The sequence below is a fragment of the Carassius gibelio genome, chromosome B18, assembly GCF_023724105.1.
Source record: "Carassius gibelio isolate Cgi1373 ecotype wild population from Czech Republic chromosome B18, carGib1.2-hapl.c, whole genome shotgun sequence".
NCBI lineage: Eukaryota > Metazoa > Chordata > Actinopteri > Cypriniformes > Cyprinidae > Carassius > Carassius gibelio.
In genome coordinates this window covers 28,287,185-28,307,756 of record NC_068413.1, presented here as the reverse complement: position 1 = coordinate 28,307,756, position 20,572 = coordinate 28,287,185, and the positions used below count along the sequence as shown (strand labels likewise).

The 20,572-nt window shown below is 38.3% G+C and overlaps 1 long non-coding RNA gene across 3 annotated transcripts; it reads right to left on the bottom strand.

Moving 5' to 3' along the window:
• Positions 1 to 14,380: 14,380 nt before the first annotated feature.
• LOC127977427 (uncharacterized) lies at positions 14,381 to 20,298 on the bottom strand. 3 transcript variants are annotated; one of them, XR_008158181.1, is made up of 5 exons: positions 20,148 to 20,298; positions 17,740 to 17,869; positions 15,121 to 15,300; positions 14,934 to 15,046; positions 14,381 to 14,698 (listed from the first exon to the last, which is right to left on the bottom strand). It is a non-coding gene; the product is annotated as an uncharacterized LOC127977427 (long non-coding RNA). The 3 variants fall into 3 exon arrangements; XR_008158182.1 differs by having other exon boundaries at positions 14,930 to 15,046; positions 17,740 to 17,866; XR_008158180.1 differs by having other exon boundaries at positions 17,740 to 17,866.
• Between the last annotated feature and the right edge of the window lie 274 nt (positions 20,299 to 20,572).

The window sequence follows — 20,572 nt, the reverse complement described above, 5'->3', positions numbered from 1 at the left end:
CTCAATAAAGCCCCTTTCACACTGCGATTCCGGCAAATACTGGTCCCGTAACGACACGTGACATCAGGGCGTGGCGTGTAATGTACGAGTCGAAAACATTAGGCAGGTAATACTTTCACTGAATCTGGCGAACGATCTCGGTGTCACCGTGGAAAGTGAGGAACTAAGTGATCTCTGCTTCATACAGTTTGCACTTTTTTTTTCAGTGAACGTTGATCTTCCTTCAAAACAGCCGCTAAAAGAGTCGCATGATAACGTGCGTCATCACTTAGACACGGCATTAGATCTGGCTTTTGTTCACACAGCGCTTGTCCCGGGATTGAACCCAGCAATGTTGCTAAGTCCCCAATCCGGGTTCAATGCTGGAATCAATCCCAGGACGTGTTTGCTTTCACACAGAAGTAATGTAGTCGGACCACACGGGCGCACTTGCGGAAAAATCGGCCGAAAAAAATTCCAAAGACCGGCCAATTACCAATCGCATATTTTAAGCAAAAACTTTCGGTTTCCGATTTATGGCCGGTCAATTGGTGCATCCCTATTATTTGTATGAAAATGCGAGAGATTTCTGAACCTCAATGAAGGCTGCAATGGAACTGAAATGTTCCCAGAGTCATAGTAAGGACATCAGTAAAACAGTCCATGCGGCATCAATGCTTCAGCCACACTTTTACAAAGGTACAAGAATACATTTTGTGCAAAGAAAACAAAAATAGCGACTTTATTCAACAATTCTTCTCCAAATCACATATGCCACCATTATGGAGAGTAACTAGAGGCATGAAAATTGCTTTCCTCTACGTGTAATCAAGGCTCAGCGCATGTGTGTTCTAGGTCAGCAGCACCATGCGCATGATTTATTTATGTGCTGTTGATAATGGTGGAAGATGCGATTTGGAGAAGAGTTGTTGAATAAAGTTGCTGTTTTGTTTTTGTTTGCACAAAAAAGTATTTTTGTTTACTTTGTAAAATTATGGTTGAACCACTGGTGTCACATGGACTGTTTTACTGATGTCCTTACTATGTTTCTGGGTCTGGGAACATTCCAGTTCTGTTGCTTATCGTGCAGGGTCCAGATGTGTGTACCATTTTCCACTGTAATGTTTGTTAGAATCCCATCTTGACTGCTTGCCTGTATTTCCCATAAGAAGATGAATGACTGTCTTTTTTTCCATGTAATTTTAGAAAAAAAAAAGCAAAGTCTAAATTTTGTTGTTTTCATCTTCAGACTAATGAAATTGAAGTATCCAATGAAGACCCTAGCAGTATGGAGTATATGATGAGTTTTTTTTTTTTTTTCAAGGTTAATAAATGATTTGTTTAAGTTAATTTGAGTTCTCCATGCTTTTAAATACTTCTAGTTTAAAGACGTTGCCAGCAATCAGGAGGTGATCCAGAAGACTCGTGGGAATCTATCTGAAGCTCAATCATTGAATACAGTCCAGCAGATATTGGAGTGTTAAAGGATAAAGTTCTTCAGGACCTATATCAGTTTACAGTCTGCAAAACCATGTTATATATGGGACTGATATATGGACTGAACTTGAGCAACCCTCCCGAATTCAGGTACACATTTGGAATACTGAAGAAGTTATTTCTGGAGCCAGTTCCTGTTCCTGGAATAAGGTTTGATTGGTTGCCCATGAATACCAATTAGAATTTTATTTGCTATTTTGTGTAATTTTGTAATGTGGTTTAAACTGTATTTTGCTGTGTGTACTTATTTATTGCTTGTTCAACTAATACACTTTGATCATTTGTGACATCTTGTCTTTTGTCTCATTACAAGACAAATCACACAAAAAATGCTTTGTTGAAGTGAGTAACTTTAAATAGAAAATACTGTGTTAAAGTAACTAGAACTAATTGTGTGGAACCACTGTCCATAATTGAAATGAGTAATTTGAAACAAACCTCCTTATGTTGATAGAGTGAAACAAATTTGGTTAGATTGTAATAAACCAAAACATGTTGAGTTAACTTAACTGGTTTAAGTTGAAGCAAAGTGAATAAATTGAGTTGGTTGGACATTACTATTTCACATAGATTCTACCTCATTCAATTGTGTTGTCACAACACAAGGAGTTTGCTTAGATTAAAAAAATTCCATTTATGTTATCAAAACACAATTTGGTTGTGTGGAACCACTGTCCATAATTGACTTAAGTAAGTTTAAAGAGTAATTTTAAACTTGCGATCGGTTTGCACAGTGCTGCGTGAAGTCAAGCATACCTAAAAGCAATGTGCTCACACAAAAACCCAAGCACATGACCAGCAAAACAATCAAAAGCCATGTGCTTGAACAAAACAAGACACAAGCACACAGCTAATGAAAGAACTCATAAGCCATGTGTTCACACTAGACAAGACAACACGCTGCCAGTGAAAACCAAGCTGCATGCTACTATGCACAAGACAAAACAGGACATGAAAGCAAACAGCCGATAACACAAGCTGCATGCAACAACAACACAAGACAACAAGAAAAGCATGCGGATAAACACAAAGCATATTACATTGTTCCTTTGGCTCAGTGGTAGAGCATTGCATTAGCAGGGCGAAAGATTGTGGGTTCAACCTCATGCTTCCACAACCAGACATGTCACACAACCAGGAATGTCCGGATCCAGATACACAACTGATATTCAACAAGACAATAAGTGCCGGGATCTGAACACCATGCTCTACCATGAAACAGGACTCACAGACGAGAGTGCATGGCTTGATCACTCTCAAAGCCGCACACTCACATGAAAACAATAGCATGACAGGAACATCAGGGCTCTGAAACAAAACCATGAATTACACTAGACTGAAGTGACAGAACCTTGACACTGCCCCCTAGAACGAGGAACACCAAAATCAAGACAGGAACATGACATGACAACACAAGACTGAGATACAACAACAGACAACACACAACAGGAAAAATAAAAACACAGAGACGGGGCCAGAGGGACAGACCAAGCATACTCTACCAGATCTGGAACCCTGACAGGGGCTCTTCGGCCACAACTGTGGGCACTGCAGCCTCATCAGGCCTTGCTGGGGGTGCTGCAGCCTCATGAGACACCTCTAGGGGACCTACATCATCTTCAGTTGCCTCTAGGGGACCCATTCTTACTCCTCCCCTTCTTCCAATTACGAGAGCAAGGTGCTGCAGAGGTGCTGCCACCTCTGGGGTGCAGAAGCATTGTCGGCTGCCACTAGATGTGCTGCAGTGACGTCAGTCACCTTTGGGGGTGCTGCAGCTTTGTCAGCCACCACTGGCAGTACTGCAGCCTCTTTAGCTGGGGGATGTGCCAAGAACTCCACAAATCCCCCAAATGTCAGGTGTTCTAGCACCCTCATTCTCCACCAGTTGAGGTGCTCTTAAAAGGCATAATTAAAGAGGTCCTTGAGGCCCACATCATTAAACCCCAACCCTTCTGCAACACAGCTGAACTCCAGGGCAAAATCCCTCACGTCAGTCCCCTGTTGATGGCGACAGCTCAAAGTCTTAAATTGGAGCATGTGTTGATCAGTTAATTCTCAGCACATAGAAGCTCTTTTACCTAGATACCACACTATAGAGACTGTGTCTGTTCCCCGCACTAGAAAATATATAAAAAAAAAACATCCAAACCAAGTTAAGAGTAACAATTTAATTGAGGTTCAACAAACAAAAAATAGATGCAATACTGATAAACACATGACAAAGCTTGGATTATTGAATATCAGATCCCTTTCTAGGAAAACACTTTTTGTAAATAACATGATGACTGATCATAATCTAGATGCACTCTGTTTGACAGAAACCTGGCTAAAACCTGATGATTACATTATTTTAAATGAGCCCACCCCCCAAGATTATTGTTATAAACACGTGTCTAAAAGGCAAAGGGGGTGGTTTTATAACATTTTCAGGATTTCAAGGGCAGGCTTCAAGTATAACTCGTTTGAAGTAATGGTGCTTCATATAACATTATCCAGAGAAACAAATGTTAATGATAAATCCCCTGTGATTTTTATACTAGCTACTGTATACAGGCCACCAGGGCACCATACCGACTTTATTAAAGAGTTTGGTGATTTTACATCCGAGTGCGTTCTGGCTGCAGATAAAGTTTTAATAGCTGGTGATTTTAATATCCAAGTTGATAATAAAAAACATGCACTGGGATCAGCATTTATAGACATTCTGAACTCTTTTGGGGTTAGACAACACGTTTCAGGACCTACTCATTTTCAAAATCATACTCTAGATTTAATACTGTCACATGAAATAGATGTTGATAGTGTTGAAATTATGCAGCCAAGTGATGATATCTCAGATCATTATTTTTTGTGCATAAGTTTTGTGCAAACTTCATATAGCCAAAATTGTAAATTCTACTTCCTGTTTCAAGTATGGAAAAACCATCACTTCTCCCACAAAAGACTGCATTTTAACCCTCTGGAGTCTAAGGGTATTTTTGGGGCCTGGAGAAGTTTCGCCATGCCCTGACATTTGTGCTTTTTTTCAGTTTCATATAAATACCTAAATGGCTAAAGTCTAATCTCACTGTAATCAAAAAAAAAAAAAATAATAATAATAATAATAATTAAATCACTTGAATAAGGCAATAAAAACATATACAGAACATTGGTTCCCGGGATTTTTGAGAACTGGAGCTTGTAGCCTAATTTTTTTTTTTTTAATTATGTGAAAACCATCTTGTTTACTCAGTTACAGAAAACAATATATTGATTTAAATTTTCTAAGACACTTTTTGTTTGTAAAAGTCATATGGGAGTAGGCGTCAACTATCATGAATATCATTGTGATTTACACCTGAGAAGACAAAGGCCTGCATAATGAGCTGCATAATGAGCCTTTCAGTCATCTGTGCCACTGAAAAGGAGGAGTTACAAGAAAGAATGTGAGGACAAAATAAGTCTATATAATTTTATGTTTGTAGTTTATTTAGAGTATATTTAATTATCCCACAACATAATTTAATATCCACTTGGGGGAGCAGTTAAACAGTTTATTAGGAACAAAGCTGACTTTCAAACTGATTTTTTTGCTTCAGTACTCCAGTCTCACAATCTTTCAGAAATCCTTTAAACAATCTTATTTAAAAATATATATATATATATATTGTTATTATTATCATTATTATTATTATTATTATTATTATTATTAATGTTGAAAATAGCTGAGAATATTTGTTCAGGTTTATTGGGGGGGGGGGTAAATTGACAGAACAGCATTGTTTATTACATTTGTTACAGTTACATTTATTTGTTACATTTATATTATTTACATCAAGCTTTTGAATTGTAAAGTATTGTATATTGTTACTGAAACTTCATAATGTTGATTATACATTTAGTCAGGAATTATAGTTTGGAAAAAGTCTTTGGAAAAAGTCTAACTAGTAAAATGTTTACACGTTATGTGAAAACTAGTACAAGTATATAAATAAATAAAAAGAGAATGAATACTGAGACTGCTCTGCTGAATAAAGCACTTCATCCTTTTTTTCTGAGGAAATCCAAATCTCAAATCCTCACCACATCACATCTTTTCGGGGTTAATTATGTCTCTCATTGCGAAGCAAACAGTAAAATAAAAATAACTTTAAGAACAGTCTCGCTGCATTGTCTTATGTTATGGGCGTATTCAAGCCGCGCGCTTCAGTTTGAATCTGAATACAGCGTTCAGCGCAGGGGCATGGTCACATTAGATATAATGAAGGGAGACGTGAAAAACGGACATTGCGTTGTTTTCATATGGATTACTTTATCACAGAATTTTTGGCAGCACTTATTTAGTTTAAAAGTAGACATGTCAGGCTTTCTATAGATATCTTTCTCATATCTCTTCGTTACAGTTTATTTTAATGACGTGTTTGTAAATGAAGATCAGTGCAGACAAAGACTGCAGACAGCACACCTTGTTTGTTATCTTTATTTTATAAGTGCACAAAGTTCTGTTGTTCTTATGTCTGTATTCAAAAAAAGTAGACCCTTTACAGATTCGATTGATGTATTGCTCTTATCTGTACAATTAAAACTGAAAGTGTAATTTAAGTTCTTTTCAGGGTTATCAGGTGAAAATGACTCATAATGCGTATACACGTTAATTGACTCCAGAGGGTCAAGTTATCTTCCTGATGTATCCGAATTCCTTAGTATATCCAAAACCTCAGAACAACTTGATGATGTAGCAGAAACTATGGAATCTCTCTTTTCTAGCATTTGAAAATACAGTTGTTCCTTTACGCTTAAGGAAGGTTAAGGAAACCAGTCTGACACCATGGTATAATGAGCATACTCGCACCCTAAAGAGACCAGCCTGAAAAATGGAGTGCAGCTGGAGGAAAACAAAACTAGAGGTATTTCGTATTGCTTGGCGGGAAAGTAACCTATCCTACAGAAAAGCATTAAAAACTGCTAGATCCGATTACCTTCTCTTTTAGAAGAAAACAAACATAACCCCAGGTATTTATTCAATACAGTGGCTAAATTAATGAAAAATAAAGCCTCAAACAAGTGTTGACATTTCCCAACATCACAGCAGTAATGACTTTATGAACTACTTTACTTTTAAAATCGATACTATTAGAGATAAAATTGTAACCATTCAGCCCTGAGGTGGAAACTCTTCACCTCATGGTGCAGAGACCGCCGGCTTGACCCAGCTAACTGCCCAGATGGTACAGTTCAGGAGTTTCTACAAGCCAGGCTCTCTGCAGGGTTGACCCACTCCACGCTGAAGGTTTACGTGGTGGCCATTGTGGCCTACCATGTCCCTCTCAATGGTCAGTTTTGGGAAGACACCCCTTAGTTACACGTTTTCTCCGCGGTGCGCTGAGGCTGAGACCTCCAGTACGATCCCGTATTCCCCCGTGGGACTTGGTTGTGGTGTTAGAGGCTCTTTGCAAAACTCCATTGGAGCCAATTCAAGACATTTCAGACAGACATCTGACCCTTAAAACCACCTTTCTGTTGGCTATTACAGCTCTGAGGAGAGAAGGAGATTTAAAGGCCCTCTCAGTGGCCGCTACCTATTTTTATTTTGCACCTGGCATGACCAAAGCGTTCATATACCCTTGAGCAGGATATGATCCTAAGGTTCCCTCTATCACACCACAACCTGTAATGCTACTGGCGTTCTGTCCCCCTCCCTTTCGGGAGCCTGACCAAGAGAAGCTAAATTGTATGTGTCCAGTTCGAGTGCTGGACAAATACGTCCACAGAGCTGCCCTGTGGAGAAAAATGGACCAATTGCTTGTATGCTAGGGTCGCCACAAGAGGGGCTTTCCTGCTTCTAAGCAGAGTATTAGTCGTTGGATAGTTGAGACTATCAATGCCACCTATGAGTCCTCTGGTCTTCCCCCGCTGTCAGGAGCCAAGGCTCACTCTACACGGGGTATGGCAGCCTCCAAGGCCTTTCTAGCAGGTGTGTCCATGCTGGACATCTGCAATGCTGCGGGATGGTCCACGCCTTCCACTTTTGCAAAGTTCTATGGCTTAGATATGCCAGTGACTCCAGGCGATTCATTCCTTTCATCCTAAGCTGTGCTCTTCGGGGATGTGGTCGTCTGGCAGCGTGGGTTCATCATTCCCCGCAGCGCTTTGACGCAGCTCGAGTTCCTGAAAAGGAACATCTATAGATTATGTATGTAACCCTAGTTCCTTGAGGAAATGAGACGCTGCGTCTCGAGGCCATACCCCCAGCACCCCTGCCAGCACTTGCTGGTGCTCGAAGCTGACGCCAGCTGTGTGGCACATGCTTTTATAGCTTCCTAGTCACTTACGTCACCCCGCCCATGACGTCACGTTCTTCCACTGGACTGATTACATGCAATATTCAGAGTCGCTCACGCTAGACGCGTTCCCCATAGCGCTTCGACGCAGTGTCTCGTTCCCTTGAGGAACTATGGTTACATAAGTAACCTAGAGACATTCTATTGGATCTTAGTGCTGCGTCTGACACAATTGACCACAACATTCTTTTGCATAGACTTGAACACTTTGTTGGCATTAATGGAAGTGCATTAGCATGGTTTAAATTATATTTATATGACCGCCATCAGTTCGTAGCAGTGAATGAAGAGGCATCATATCGATCACAAGTGCAGTTTGGAGTACCTCAAGGCTCAGTACTAGGGCCGCTACTATTCACGCTTTATATGTTACCCTTGGGAGATATCAGGAAACATGGTGTTAGCTTTCACTGTTATGCTGATGATACTCAGCTATATATTTCTTTGTGGCCCGATGAAACACACCAATTTGAAAAACTAATGGAATGCATAGTCGATATAAAAAACTGGATGAGTAGTACTTTCTTACTGCTAAATCCTGAAAAAAACAGAGGTGTTAATTATAGGAACTAAAAACTCTGCATGTAATAACCTAGAACACACTGTAAAAAATTGCTGTAGCTTCTACAGCACAATTTTACAGAATTTTACTGTATAAACATTTTACAAAATGCAGCTGTAATTCGCAATGCATTATGGGTCAAATAAGGTTTTACAGTTGTTAATAGTATATTTCCACATCAACTGTAATTCATTTACAAGAAGCAGGTGTTTCCTACACTAATTTACTGTAGTGTGGCATTATGGGATTGCGCGCGCATCATTCAAATTCAGAAACCCAGCCGACTGGAGCAGCCCGAGAACGATTGAAGATAAGAATGCCAAATGTTTGATTTTTGGAAGTAAAATGTTCTTATTGAGAGCATTTAAAAGTAGTGTTAACCTAATGTGAATGACTGTCATAGTAACTAACATTAATATCTATCTAAATAACTGACGAACAGCAACATTTGAAATTTCATTCGTTTATATGTGTTCAATTATCCCATATTGACTTGACGCCTTAATATAATAAGTGAAAGACATCTTTATATGCCCGACTGGACGAGTTAGCCTGATTTAAAAAAAAAAAAAAAAAAAAGACTGAGGAAGCAACGAAATGCAAGACTGATTCTGATTATATCAATGTTTCATTCAACATCAGAAAAGCTTAACAGCACACATAAACTCATGAGGTAAGTTAAATGTTCAACTGTTGAGTTTATTTATAACATATAAGAAGCATCACAAGTGAGCTGTTTTGCTGAGTATCACGATTGCAAATACATAGTTCAATAAACAATTAGTCAACAAGTTACTTACTTTTTTATACACAATATTAACTGTTGTTGTATTTCACCGACGCATATAGTTCCAAACAAACACCAAAGCAAAACTATTTTGCTCATTCTCAAATCAAAACTCTCCAAACTTGAGCTAAATGATTCATCATTTTGAACAGATCGGTTCAATTAATGACTCAGTTGATTCCCTCATTAAGTTATTTACTGCCACCTAATGGCGGATTAGTTTCAGGTTTAATAAGTGGCATTGCATTTTTCCAACATTTATTAATTGTATTTTGCACTGTTAATTATTTAATTTGATTGGTGGTACAGTTATACAATGTAATATTACAATTTATAATTATAAATTATATAATTTATAATAGTTTGTTTATTCTAATATATATGCCTTTTGGGGTATTAATTTTGGTCTCATTTACAGTACATAATGCTTTAAAGAAATCACAAGATTATTTTCTTTATGTCTTTTAGGTGCAAAGAATAGCAGCTGATGTGGAGAAATGTTCGATGCTTCAAGACTCTGAAGCTGATTTTATTAGGTAATATATTAATTATTTAAATAATTTGATAAACTTGTAATTTAGATTACATTTTATATTGAAATACTGCATTGTAGGTTACATTATTGCTTATATTTATTCATTTCAGGTCCACCCAGTGGCTTTTGACTATTTGAGGGTCAGATGGTTGTGAATTCATACCTCAACATTGTGTGTCCCGGGAGCAGGCATCTTTTGCACACATTAATTTTTTCAAAGGTAAAAAGTTTTACTTAAGTAATTTCATTTGCGAAAAAGGTTACTTATTCAAAATGAAATGTAGTCATTCATCACTGTTAACTGTTAACAATTAACAATGTCTAAGCCCAGAAAAGTATGAAAAGCATTGTCAGAATAGTCCATCTGCCATCAGTGGTTCAACTGTAATTTTTCAAAGCTACAAGAATATTTTTTTTATGCAAAGAAAACAAAAAGAACAACTTTATTCAACAAAGTCATTATCATAGCAGTTTTAGTTCAAATCAAAGCGTAAATAAACATAAAAAGCGTGTCCATGTGACCCAGCTGACACAGAACAGGCTATGTAGTGTGTGCCCAACAGATACTCTCCAAAAATGGCACTACACTGACGCAGAGGAGGCGAATTGTTGAATAAATCGTTATTTTTGTTTTCTTTGCATACAAAAAGTATTGTCGTCGCTTCATAACGTTACTGTTGAACCACTGATGGACTATTCTGATGATGTCTTTCATACTTTTCTGGGCCTTGATATTGGTATTTACTGGAGAGTCTATGGGACAGTCACAATCTTCTCAGTTGCATTCAGAATATCTTAAATTGTGTTCTGAAGACGAACAAAGCTTTTATGGGTTTGGAACGACATGGAGGTAAGTGATTAATGGCAAGATTTTCATTTTGGGGTGGAGTAACCTTTTAAGTACTGGTAGATGCTGATTGTATTGTATAAGTGGCATTTGGACATTTATTTTATTGAGCTAGTTTCATTTGATACTTAACTTTATCCTGATGCTTTTGCTTGTTTTTATGTGCAGATGTTTTCTTGGAATCACTACACTCCCTGGATACAAGACGGACACATAGAGGCAAAACAAGTGGAAAAGTCTCAGAAGAGGGACAACCCTCATGTGTGTGCTCATCTCATAAAGTTGATGGACTTTCAGTATGTATTTATTAAATTGTCTTTTGCAGGAATATTCTTAATTTAATAGAACATAAGCTCAAACAACAGAATTTGTGATTTAATGTTGATTCCAGCATTTTATTTGAATCCTTTTCTTTAAAACATATATTTTTTACATTTTTAAATGTTTAAAAAAATTATACAAATTATGTTGATTGACCTTTATTTTTATAGAAAGTTAATGCTCTACTCTGAATATGGCTTTTTTTAAACAGTTATTTGTGATGCTATGCTATTTTTATGATAAGATTTAACTGTTGAAAGACTGAAAAATTTTATTTGACCAGTAAAAGCCTTACAATGTGTTTCTGCCAGTTTTAATAAATACTTATTTGCATCATCATTGACTTGGTTTTCATTCATTTGTAAATGTATTAAGATAGAGCTCATGATAATGCATTTATATCAGTATTTTATAGTTTACTGTTAAAATTATTCTTTAAAGCAGTTTCATTGTTAAAAAATATTACAACATCATATTGTATTTAGGGGTATTTACATGATTTTATTGGCAACTTTTGTTGCCAGTTAAATACTGTAATTTAATGAAATTACAACAAAATGCTGTAAAATATATTTACAGGACTTTATTGGCAACTTTTTTGCCAGGTAAATACTGTACTTTAGTGAATTTACAAAATATTGCTGTAAAATAAACTACTTGTAAAATTCAATGTTACTGTAAAAAATACTACAAACTACTGTATTTCACATACAGCAATTAACTGCAATTTGCTTTGCAGTAATGTCCTGTAATCATTTTACAGCAATTAACATCATTTTTACAGGATTTTATTGGCAACTTTTTTGCCAGTAAAATCCTGTAAATTCTACAGTACATTTTTTACAGTGCACTGTCTAAGACTTGATAGCTGCTCTGTCAATTCTTCGTTATCAGTTAAGATCCTAGGTGTGCTATTTGATAGCAATCTTTCCTTAGAAAGCCAGGTTTCTAGCATTTCTAAAACTGCATTTTTCCATCTCAAAAAATATATCTAAATTACGGCCTATGCTCTCAATGTCAAATGCAGAAATGTTTATCCATACATTTATGACCTCAAGGTTTGTTTGTATGACCTCAAGCAATTGTAATGCTTTATTGGGTGGTTGTTCTGCTGCTTAGTAAACAAATTACAGCTAGTCCAAAATGCAGTAGGAAGAGTTATTACTAGAACCAGGAAGTATTACCATATTAGCCCGGTCCTGTCAACACTGCACTGGCTCCCTATCAAACATCATATAGATTTTAAAATATTGTTTATTACTTCTAAAGCCCTGAATGTTTAAGCACCTTAGTATTTGAATGATCTCCTGTTACATTATAATCCTCCACGTCTGCTGCGTTCTCAAAACTCAATTTGATAATACCTAGAATATTAAAATCAACTGCGGGCGGCAGATCCTTTTCCTATTTGGCGCCTTAACTCTGGAATAACCTACATAACATTGTTCGGGAGGCAGAACACTTGCAGTTTAAATCTAGATTAAAGACCCATCTCTTTAACCTGGCTTACACATAACATACTAATATGCATTAATCCATTAATTAGGTAAACTGGAACTGGGAACACTTCCCATAACACTCAATGAACTTGCTGCATCATTTAAAGAATGGCATCTATGCTAATATTAGTCTGTTTCGGTCTCATTCCGAGGTCACCGTAGCCACCAGATCCAGTCTGTATCCATATCAGAGGGTCACTTCAGTCACCCGGAACCAGTACGTATCCAGACCAGATGGTGGTTCGGCACCTTGAAAGGACCTCTACAGCCCTGAAAGACAGCAGAGACCAGGAAATCTAGAGCCCAAGATACAGTTCCCTTGTAAAGACCTTGTCTCAGATGACCACCAGGACAAGTCCACAAGAAACAGATGATTCCTCTGCACAATCTGACTTGGAATTGAACAGCTGATTTCGTCTGGTCAGAGAAGAACTGCCCCCCCCCCCCCCCACTGAGCCTGGTTTCTCCCAAGGTTTTTTTCTCCATTTTGTCACCGATGGGGTTTCGATTCCTTGCCGCTGCCAATCATTTGGCTTGCTTAGTTGGGGTCACTTCATCTACATCGATATTGTTGACTTGATTGCAAATAAATGCACAGACACTATTTAAACTGAACAGAGATTACATCAATGAATTCAATGATGAATTGCCTTTAACTGTCATTTTGCATTATTGAAACACTGTTTTCCTAATGAATGTTGTTCAGTTGTTTTGACAATGTATTTTGTTTAAAGCGCTGTATAAATAAAGGTGACTTGTCTTGTTGGTAGTGGGGGCTGGAGATAGTGGAGGCTGGTTGACGATGCAAACTCTTCTTTCTAAGAGTCTTCATGTTTTCCAGTTCGTTCTGTCATGGTGGAGCAAGGACTCAATGGGACATATTTTAATGATCTAAATGCAAACTGTGTAAAGCGCACGGCTCAGGTGCACTCAGGGCATGTCCAAATCCACTTTTGCTATTTTAACGACGGAAAAACGGTTGGCGCCACCGGGTGCATGGTCTAAACGAGTTGTCCTTATTCTCTTAATGAGTGATGAGTGTTTTTTGGGTGCAACGTGCAATAAAACAATCAGAGTCTCATCTTCCATTCCCTTTAAGAGCCAGTTGTGCTTGTCCCATGACGGATTTGCTATTTACAGGGCGGAATTTAATTAATCTACAAAAAATTATTATGCATCGCAATGGTTTAATTTTTTATATTTGGCATGTTTGTGTGCTGCTGTGCGTCCCTGTGTTTAATAAGCATCTTGCACATGCGTTGTGGACCTTCCTAAACTAACCCGCTCTTTAAATAACAAATAAAAAACATTGTGCCAGACTTAAGACTTAATAAAAAGCATTGCGCCAGAAATGCGCCTGAACACACCTGTTTTTTAGACCAGCATGTCCATGGGTGCAAAAATGACCACATATGCATTTTCTAATTAAACGACGTGGCGCTGGATGGGAAAATGGACTGCCGGACTGAAACTAGCAAGCACCTTGCGCTGTGCCTTGCGTCGCATTGCATTGGGTGCATTATAGGGCTCAATATATCAGGAATGAACACTCTTTGTTTGCATGTGTGATTGTTTATGAATAGATTAAATAAAAACGAGACACAATTAATCTTTACACACTATATATATATATATATATATATATATATATAAATAATAATTCTAAAAGTCTAAGCCTCAACAAATTCACGACAGATTGCTGTTTTTCAATGGAAAGCTTATAAGGAATGTATTTGCTAAATTAGTGTTAGCAGTACTCATTAAAACATGCATATTCTAAAAGTAGAACATAACAGATTCATCATAATAATGAGTCATAAACACATCCAGCTCTAATAAATGTTTTCTAAGAGATGTCGTTCAGTGGACCCTTCGGTGAGCCTCCATGCCTTCAGCCTTTCGCATATTATTCCAAGACACTAAAATTTCGGTAACAAGGAGTTGATGGCCATAAAACTGGCCCTAGAACTGGACCTTTCCAAGAGACTCAATCCTTGGCAAGCTGTAATGGTGAAAGATGGTGAGGAAGCAAGTGCAAGTAAATGGATATTTAATAACTCAGTCAAACACACAAGTAACATAAACCAGGATAACCGGTGGATGAGGCAAAGTATGATGGCGATCCAGGGAGTAACAATGTCAGATGGTGATCCAAGAAGTGGCGGTTAGGAATGGCAGCAGGAGAGTGTGACACAGGAACTGAGATGAACGAGACGAGGGGTGAAAGGTACAATCCGTGGGAGGTGAGGAGTGGATGGGATTCCAAAGACAAAGATGATCCAACAACAAGAAGAACACAGAGAACAGGAACGAGAGACCAGGCATTAACACGGGGGACTGCAAACAATGCTCTGACAAACACAAGATGAAAGACAATACAGTAAGGCAATAATTAGGGATCGGGTAATGAGTAACAGCTGGTGTAGATGAACAATTAACGTAGACGCCCACATGAAACAATCAGTGCTGATGCGAGACACACACAAACTCCACCCACAGTGCAAATTCTGAGGCCATGGTTTACCAACTGTTACACAGGCCTGCTGGGCTCTATTTTTCACCCGGTTTAATTTCATCATTACCTACCACCCAGGAAACAGAAACTGTAAGGCTGATGTCCTGTCCTGCCTCCGTTCTCTCGACAACCCATCAAATCACGGACCAATTCTCTCTCCAGCCCCCATAGTGAGTCCCATCCTCTGGAATATCGACAAAGACATCAGAGCTGCCACTCAGGCCGAACCTGCTCCGCTGGGCTCAGTGCATAATATACCGGCTCTGGACATCCAGGCAGCCAATGGACCCTCTTGCCCCTCCAAGTTCAGTACTGGTGCCACAGTATGTCCCGTGATGTCAACCATCATATCCACAGTTGCTCAATCTGTGCCATGTCATCAATGCCTCATCACCTTCCAGTGGGCAAGCTCATACCCCTACCAATTCCTCTTCGGCCCTGGTCACATATAGGAGTTGATTTTGTAACTGACCTACCTGAATCTGATGGTAACACATGCATCAAAGTGGCAGTGGATTGTTTCTTAAAAGCCTGCAAGTTAACTCCTGGGTTACCAACAGCCCTCGAAACTGTGGAACAACTGTTCACCCACGTCTTTAGGAATTTTGGAATACCCGAAGATATAGTCTTTGACCGGGAGCCCTCAATTTATCTCCCATGTGTGGAAGGCCTTCTTCCATCTGCTAGGGGTCATCGGCCCATCAGCCTCTCCTCTGGTTACCATTCACAAAAGAAGCATGGTTGAAACATGTGGAGAAATATGCAATGCCCTGAGCAAAGACAAAATCTAATTGGTTAAGACACCATTTGGGAGGTGTCCCACAGCCCAGTTAAAATACTCAGGACACCATCAAATTTATCTCTTAGCTTTACCTTTTAGCTCTTAGCTTTTGCTCTTAGCTTTTTATCTTTTAGCCATGCTTTTTGTCATTATATTTCTTGTTCTTTGAGCGTTGTTCCAGCATGCTTTGACCCGCACACCCACTGCTATTTAGCCCCGATGAGAAGAAACGCCACCCAGTCTCGTCAAACTTTACTTCTATTCTTTTACTTTATTTTCTTTTCCATTGAGAGTTTTATGTTCTGAGTTACGTTTTGCTTAATGCCGTGTCTCAGAGTTCGACCTTGAGTGATATTTATGTCTTTGCTGCTTAAATGTAAAGTAACATAAGTAACATGGCAAGATATGTGATTTATAATACATTATAACTATATATAATCCATTGTTACATAAGGATGCAACATGTTCATTGTGTGTTTTAAATCATCATACTCTTAAAAGCTATAACCTCAAATAAATACATTTTATTATACATTAATTTTCTTATGAATATTCATATGATACAACATGATTTTTATATACAGTGGGGCAAATAAGTATTCAATACACTGCCGTTTTCCCACTTACGAAAAATGGAGAGATCTGTAATTTTCATTGTAGGTACTCCTCCACTGTGAGAGAGAGAATCTTAAAAAAAAAAAAAAAAAAAAAAAAGGAAAATATAATTGTATAATTTTTAAATTATTAATTTCCTTTTTTGTTGTTGCATAAAATAAGTATTTGATCAATAACCATCAATCACTTAATTAAACCTCGCATTGAGTTCATCAATGAGGTTAAAATTATATTAGATACACCAGTACAAATGTCTGGAGGTACTACATGTGTCTCCTGTGAAAAGTTGTCGTTTCCCGATGTCGCTGATTGGCTGGAAGTTCAGTAGTCGTTTAAGTGACGTCTTGGGAAACCCATGGTTGGGCGTTGGCTGAAGACGCAGAATTGTGTGGGCTGCACCTGCTGCTACTTAGCCACAATGAGAAGAAACACCACCTAGTCTCGTCAAACTTTACTTCTTTTCTTTTCCGTTTGAGAGTTTAGTGTTCGGAGTTAAGTTTTGTAACGTCGAGTCTCCGACGTCTGACCTCGAGTGCCCGTTCAACTTCAACCAGCCACACAACCCCGTCTTCAGCCAACGCCCAACCACGGGCTTCCCAAGACGTCACTTCAGCGACTACTGAACTTCCAGCCAATCAGCAACATCGGGAAAAACACCTTTCAACGACAACAACGGGAACACAGGCAATGTACCTTCAGACATTTGTACTGGTGAATTTAATATAATTTTAACCTCATTGAGGAACTCAATGCGAGGGTTAATTAAGTGATTGATGGTTGTTCATGTCTATGCAATTTCACGTATTGCTGTAAACTTGGGATTCCACATTTCCATTCTCTTAAACTCATCTTTCCATAACTTTCGATCTTCCTGCTTGTGTGAATGTGTGAGTGCGTGCGTTTATGTGCTAGATTCGTTTATATGTTAGATTTATCTAATAAAGCCTTATTCATATTGAAAAGAGAAGTATCTTGTGTTTTGTGCTTACAAGTTAATGTCTTAAACTGCCGATCTTGTTACTGTTCTAATTGATAGTGTTTTCACTATACTTTGGATATTAATATCCTGCGCAGATTTGATGTTAAACGGCTCATTCAGTAAATCGCAGGGCATCTCAGTGATCAGCCATGAAACAGTGATTCTGTTCAAATTCCCTTTAAAATCTTAAATGATTCCCTTTGAGCTAAACTGACCAGTTTCCCTTACATTGTGACAGAATGACTTCCTTGCTTCAGATCCGCCAGCATGCAAGCCGCTTCACGAATGCACAGTCTAACACTTTGAGTTCATCAGAAAATGCTTGAAATGACAAGCAACATGGATACTTATTTTCCCACACTGCCATTCCCTAAAGTCCCGCTCGACCAGACAAGAGCATGACCAACAACGCCACTTTAGATTGCTCTCTAGGAAATGCTAATGGCTGGGGAGCAAAAAACAGAGCAATTAGCCAAAAATTATCTACATAAATGTGGCTCACCTGAATGTTGGTAGATGCAGCTTTAGATGACAAATGGCGTGTTCTGTAATGGAAGGAACAGTGGCACAGTGGGAGACACTGCAGCCTCAGTCTTAATCTGCTGCAGCTGGGAAGTTAACCTGGATACCTACTAAACCAACAACATGTTTATTAGATCCTGAACCCACTAAATTACTGAAAGAGCTGTTACCTGTAGCCGAAGAACCACTTCTCAATATCATTAACTCGTCGTTATCCCCCCAAAACCCTTTCAAGCTGGCGTTTATCAAGCCTCTTATTAAGAAACCAAAACTAGATCCTAGTGTACTGGCAAATTATAGGCCTATTTCAAATCTTCCATTTATGCCTAAAATTTTAGAAAAAGTTGTGTCTGCTCAATTGAGCACCTTCCTGCATAAAAATGATCTGTATGAAGAATTTCAGTCAGGTTTTAGGCCCCACCATAGCACAGAAACTGCACTTGTTAAAATTACAAATGACCTGCTCCTTGCTTCAGATCAAGGCTGCATCTCATTTCTAGTCTTACTTGATCTTAGTGCTGCGTTCGACACCATAGATCATGACATACTCATAGATCGATTACAAAACTATACAGGTATTCAAGGGCAGGCTCTAAGATGGTTTAGATCCTACCTGTCCGATCGCTACCATTTTGTTTACTTAAATGGGGAGTCATCTCATTTATCATAAGTAAAATTTAGAGTGCCACAAGGATCCGTCCTAGGTCCCCTTCTATTTTCAATATACATGTTGCCCCTTGGTAATATTATTAGAAAATACAGAATTAGCTTCCACTGTTAAGCTGATGATACTCAGCTATATATCTCAACGAGACCAGATGAAACTTCCCAATTATCTAAGCTAACAGAACGTGTTAAAAATGTAAAAAGATTGGATGACAAATAATTTTCTCCGATTAAATTCGGATAAGACAGAGATACTAATTATTGGACCAAAAAACACTACACAGAATCTTGTAGATTACAATCTGCAACTAGACGGATGTACTGTTACTTCCTCTACAGTCAGAAATCTGTGCGTTATATTAGACAGCAATTGGTCTTTTGAAAATCATATTTCCAATGTTACAAAAACTGCATTCTTCCATCTTAGAAACATTGCCAAGCTACAAAACATGTTATGTGTTTCTGATGCAGAAAAGCTAGTTCATGCATTCATGACCTCTAGACTGGACTATTGTAATGCACTTCTAGGTGGTTGTCCTGCTTCGTCAATAAACAAGCTACAGGTAGTCCAAAATGCAGCAGCTAGAGTCCTTACGAGGTCAAGAAAATATGATCATATTACCCCAATTTTACAGTCTCTGCACTGGCTACCTATTAAGTTCCGTATCAGTTACAAATTATCATTACTTACTTATAAGGCCCTAAATGGTTTAGCTCCTGCATACCTAACTAGCCTTCTACCACGTTACAACCCATCACGCACCCTAAGGTCACAAAACGCTGGACTTTTGGTAGTTCCTAGGATAGCAAAGTCCACTAAAGGAGGTAGAGCTTTCTCAAATTTGGCTCCCAAACTCTGGAATAGCCTTCCTGATAATGTTCGGGGTTCAGACACACTCTCTCTGTTTAAATCTAGATTAAAAACATCTCTTTCGCCAAGCATTCGAATAATGTATCTTTTAAATTGTGAGTGTAGTTGCATCTGATTAAAGGTGCATTTTTATTCATTAGCTTGGGTTAAACTAATTTTACTTTGTTGGATCAGCAGCTATGCTAATGATGTCTGTATTTTGTTTCTATGTTTTGCTATGTTATTCTATGTAACTACGATTTACACAAGCTCCAATCTGGATCCAGAACACCTGAGAAGAGATGATGCTGACCCTCAGAGGACCTCAGATGATGCTAACCCTGAATCAACAAACAGAACTAACAATTATTGCTAAATGGGTGACTGAATCATATAATAACTTAATTAATAATATTGATAGTTCATCGTCTAGCTGACTACGTCTTGTATTATTATTATTATTATTATTATTATAATAATATTTTTTTTTTCTAAAATCCTGTCAAATGTGCACAAACTACTAGCTACTACTAAATATTGTAGAAACATAATTTTCTGTAAAGTTGCTTTGTAACGATTTGTTTTGTAAAAAGCGCTCTACAAAAACTTGAATTGAATACCTGCGCTACCAATGTCTGGACTGCACGTCCGATGGCAAAGATCTACTCTTCTTGTCTTTCCATTTTATCATTGTTGCTAGAAATAATTTCTCTCAACTCTGAAGCAGTCGCTGGATTCATCTTGGTCAGAACGTTATGTCAGGAAATAATTTCTGAATCAAGCAGCAAATGCAGTAGACAGTTCATTGAATGAAGGCAGAGAGTAAATAGATAGGATGGTCAGAATTGTGGGTCTAAGATGGATGAGCAGACCTTGGCAGTGAGGAGACTGAAATGGGCTGGCCGATGACTGCTGATGCAAATGTCCGGGAAATCCAGAGAGAGAACGGCAAATAGAAACAAAACATAACACAAGAAGCCGGAGAGCCAACTGGATGGAACAGAAAAACAGCAGGTGAGAACACCAAACGATCTGACAAAAGACAAGAGCAAACACTCCACATAAATAGCAGTCCTGGTGAGTTTCAGGTGTACTGAGTTGATTAGCTTATCAGCTGATCAGCATTGCCCCAGCAACAAGCACTGCCAACATGTGACAAGGATACAGACAAAACAAACATGAATGAATGCAAAGATGTGTAGACCGTGACAGAGGCAGCAAAGAATTATAATGCTTCTCTGATTATTTTACTTAGGCTAACTGATATTATAACTTACCAGATGATGTAATCACTGTC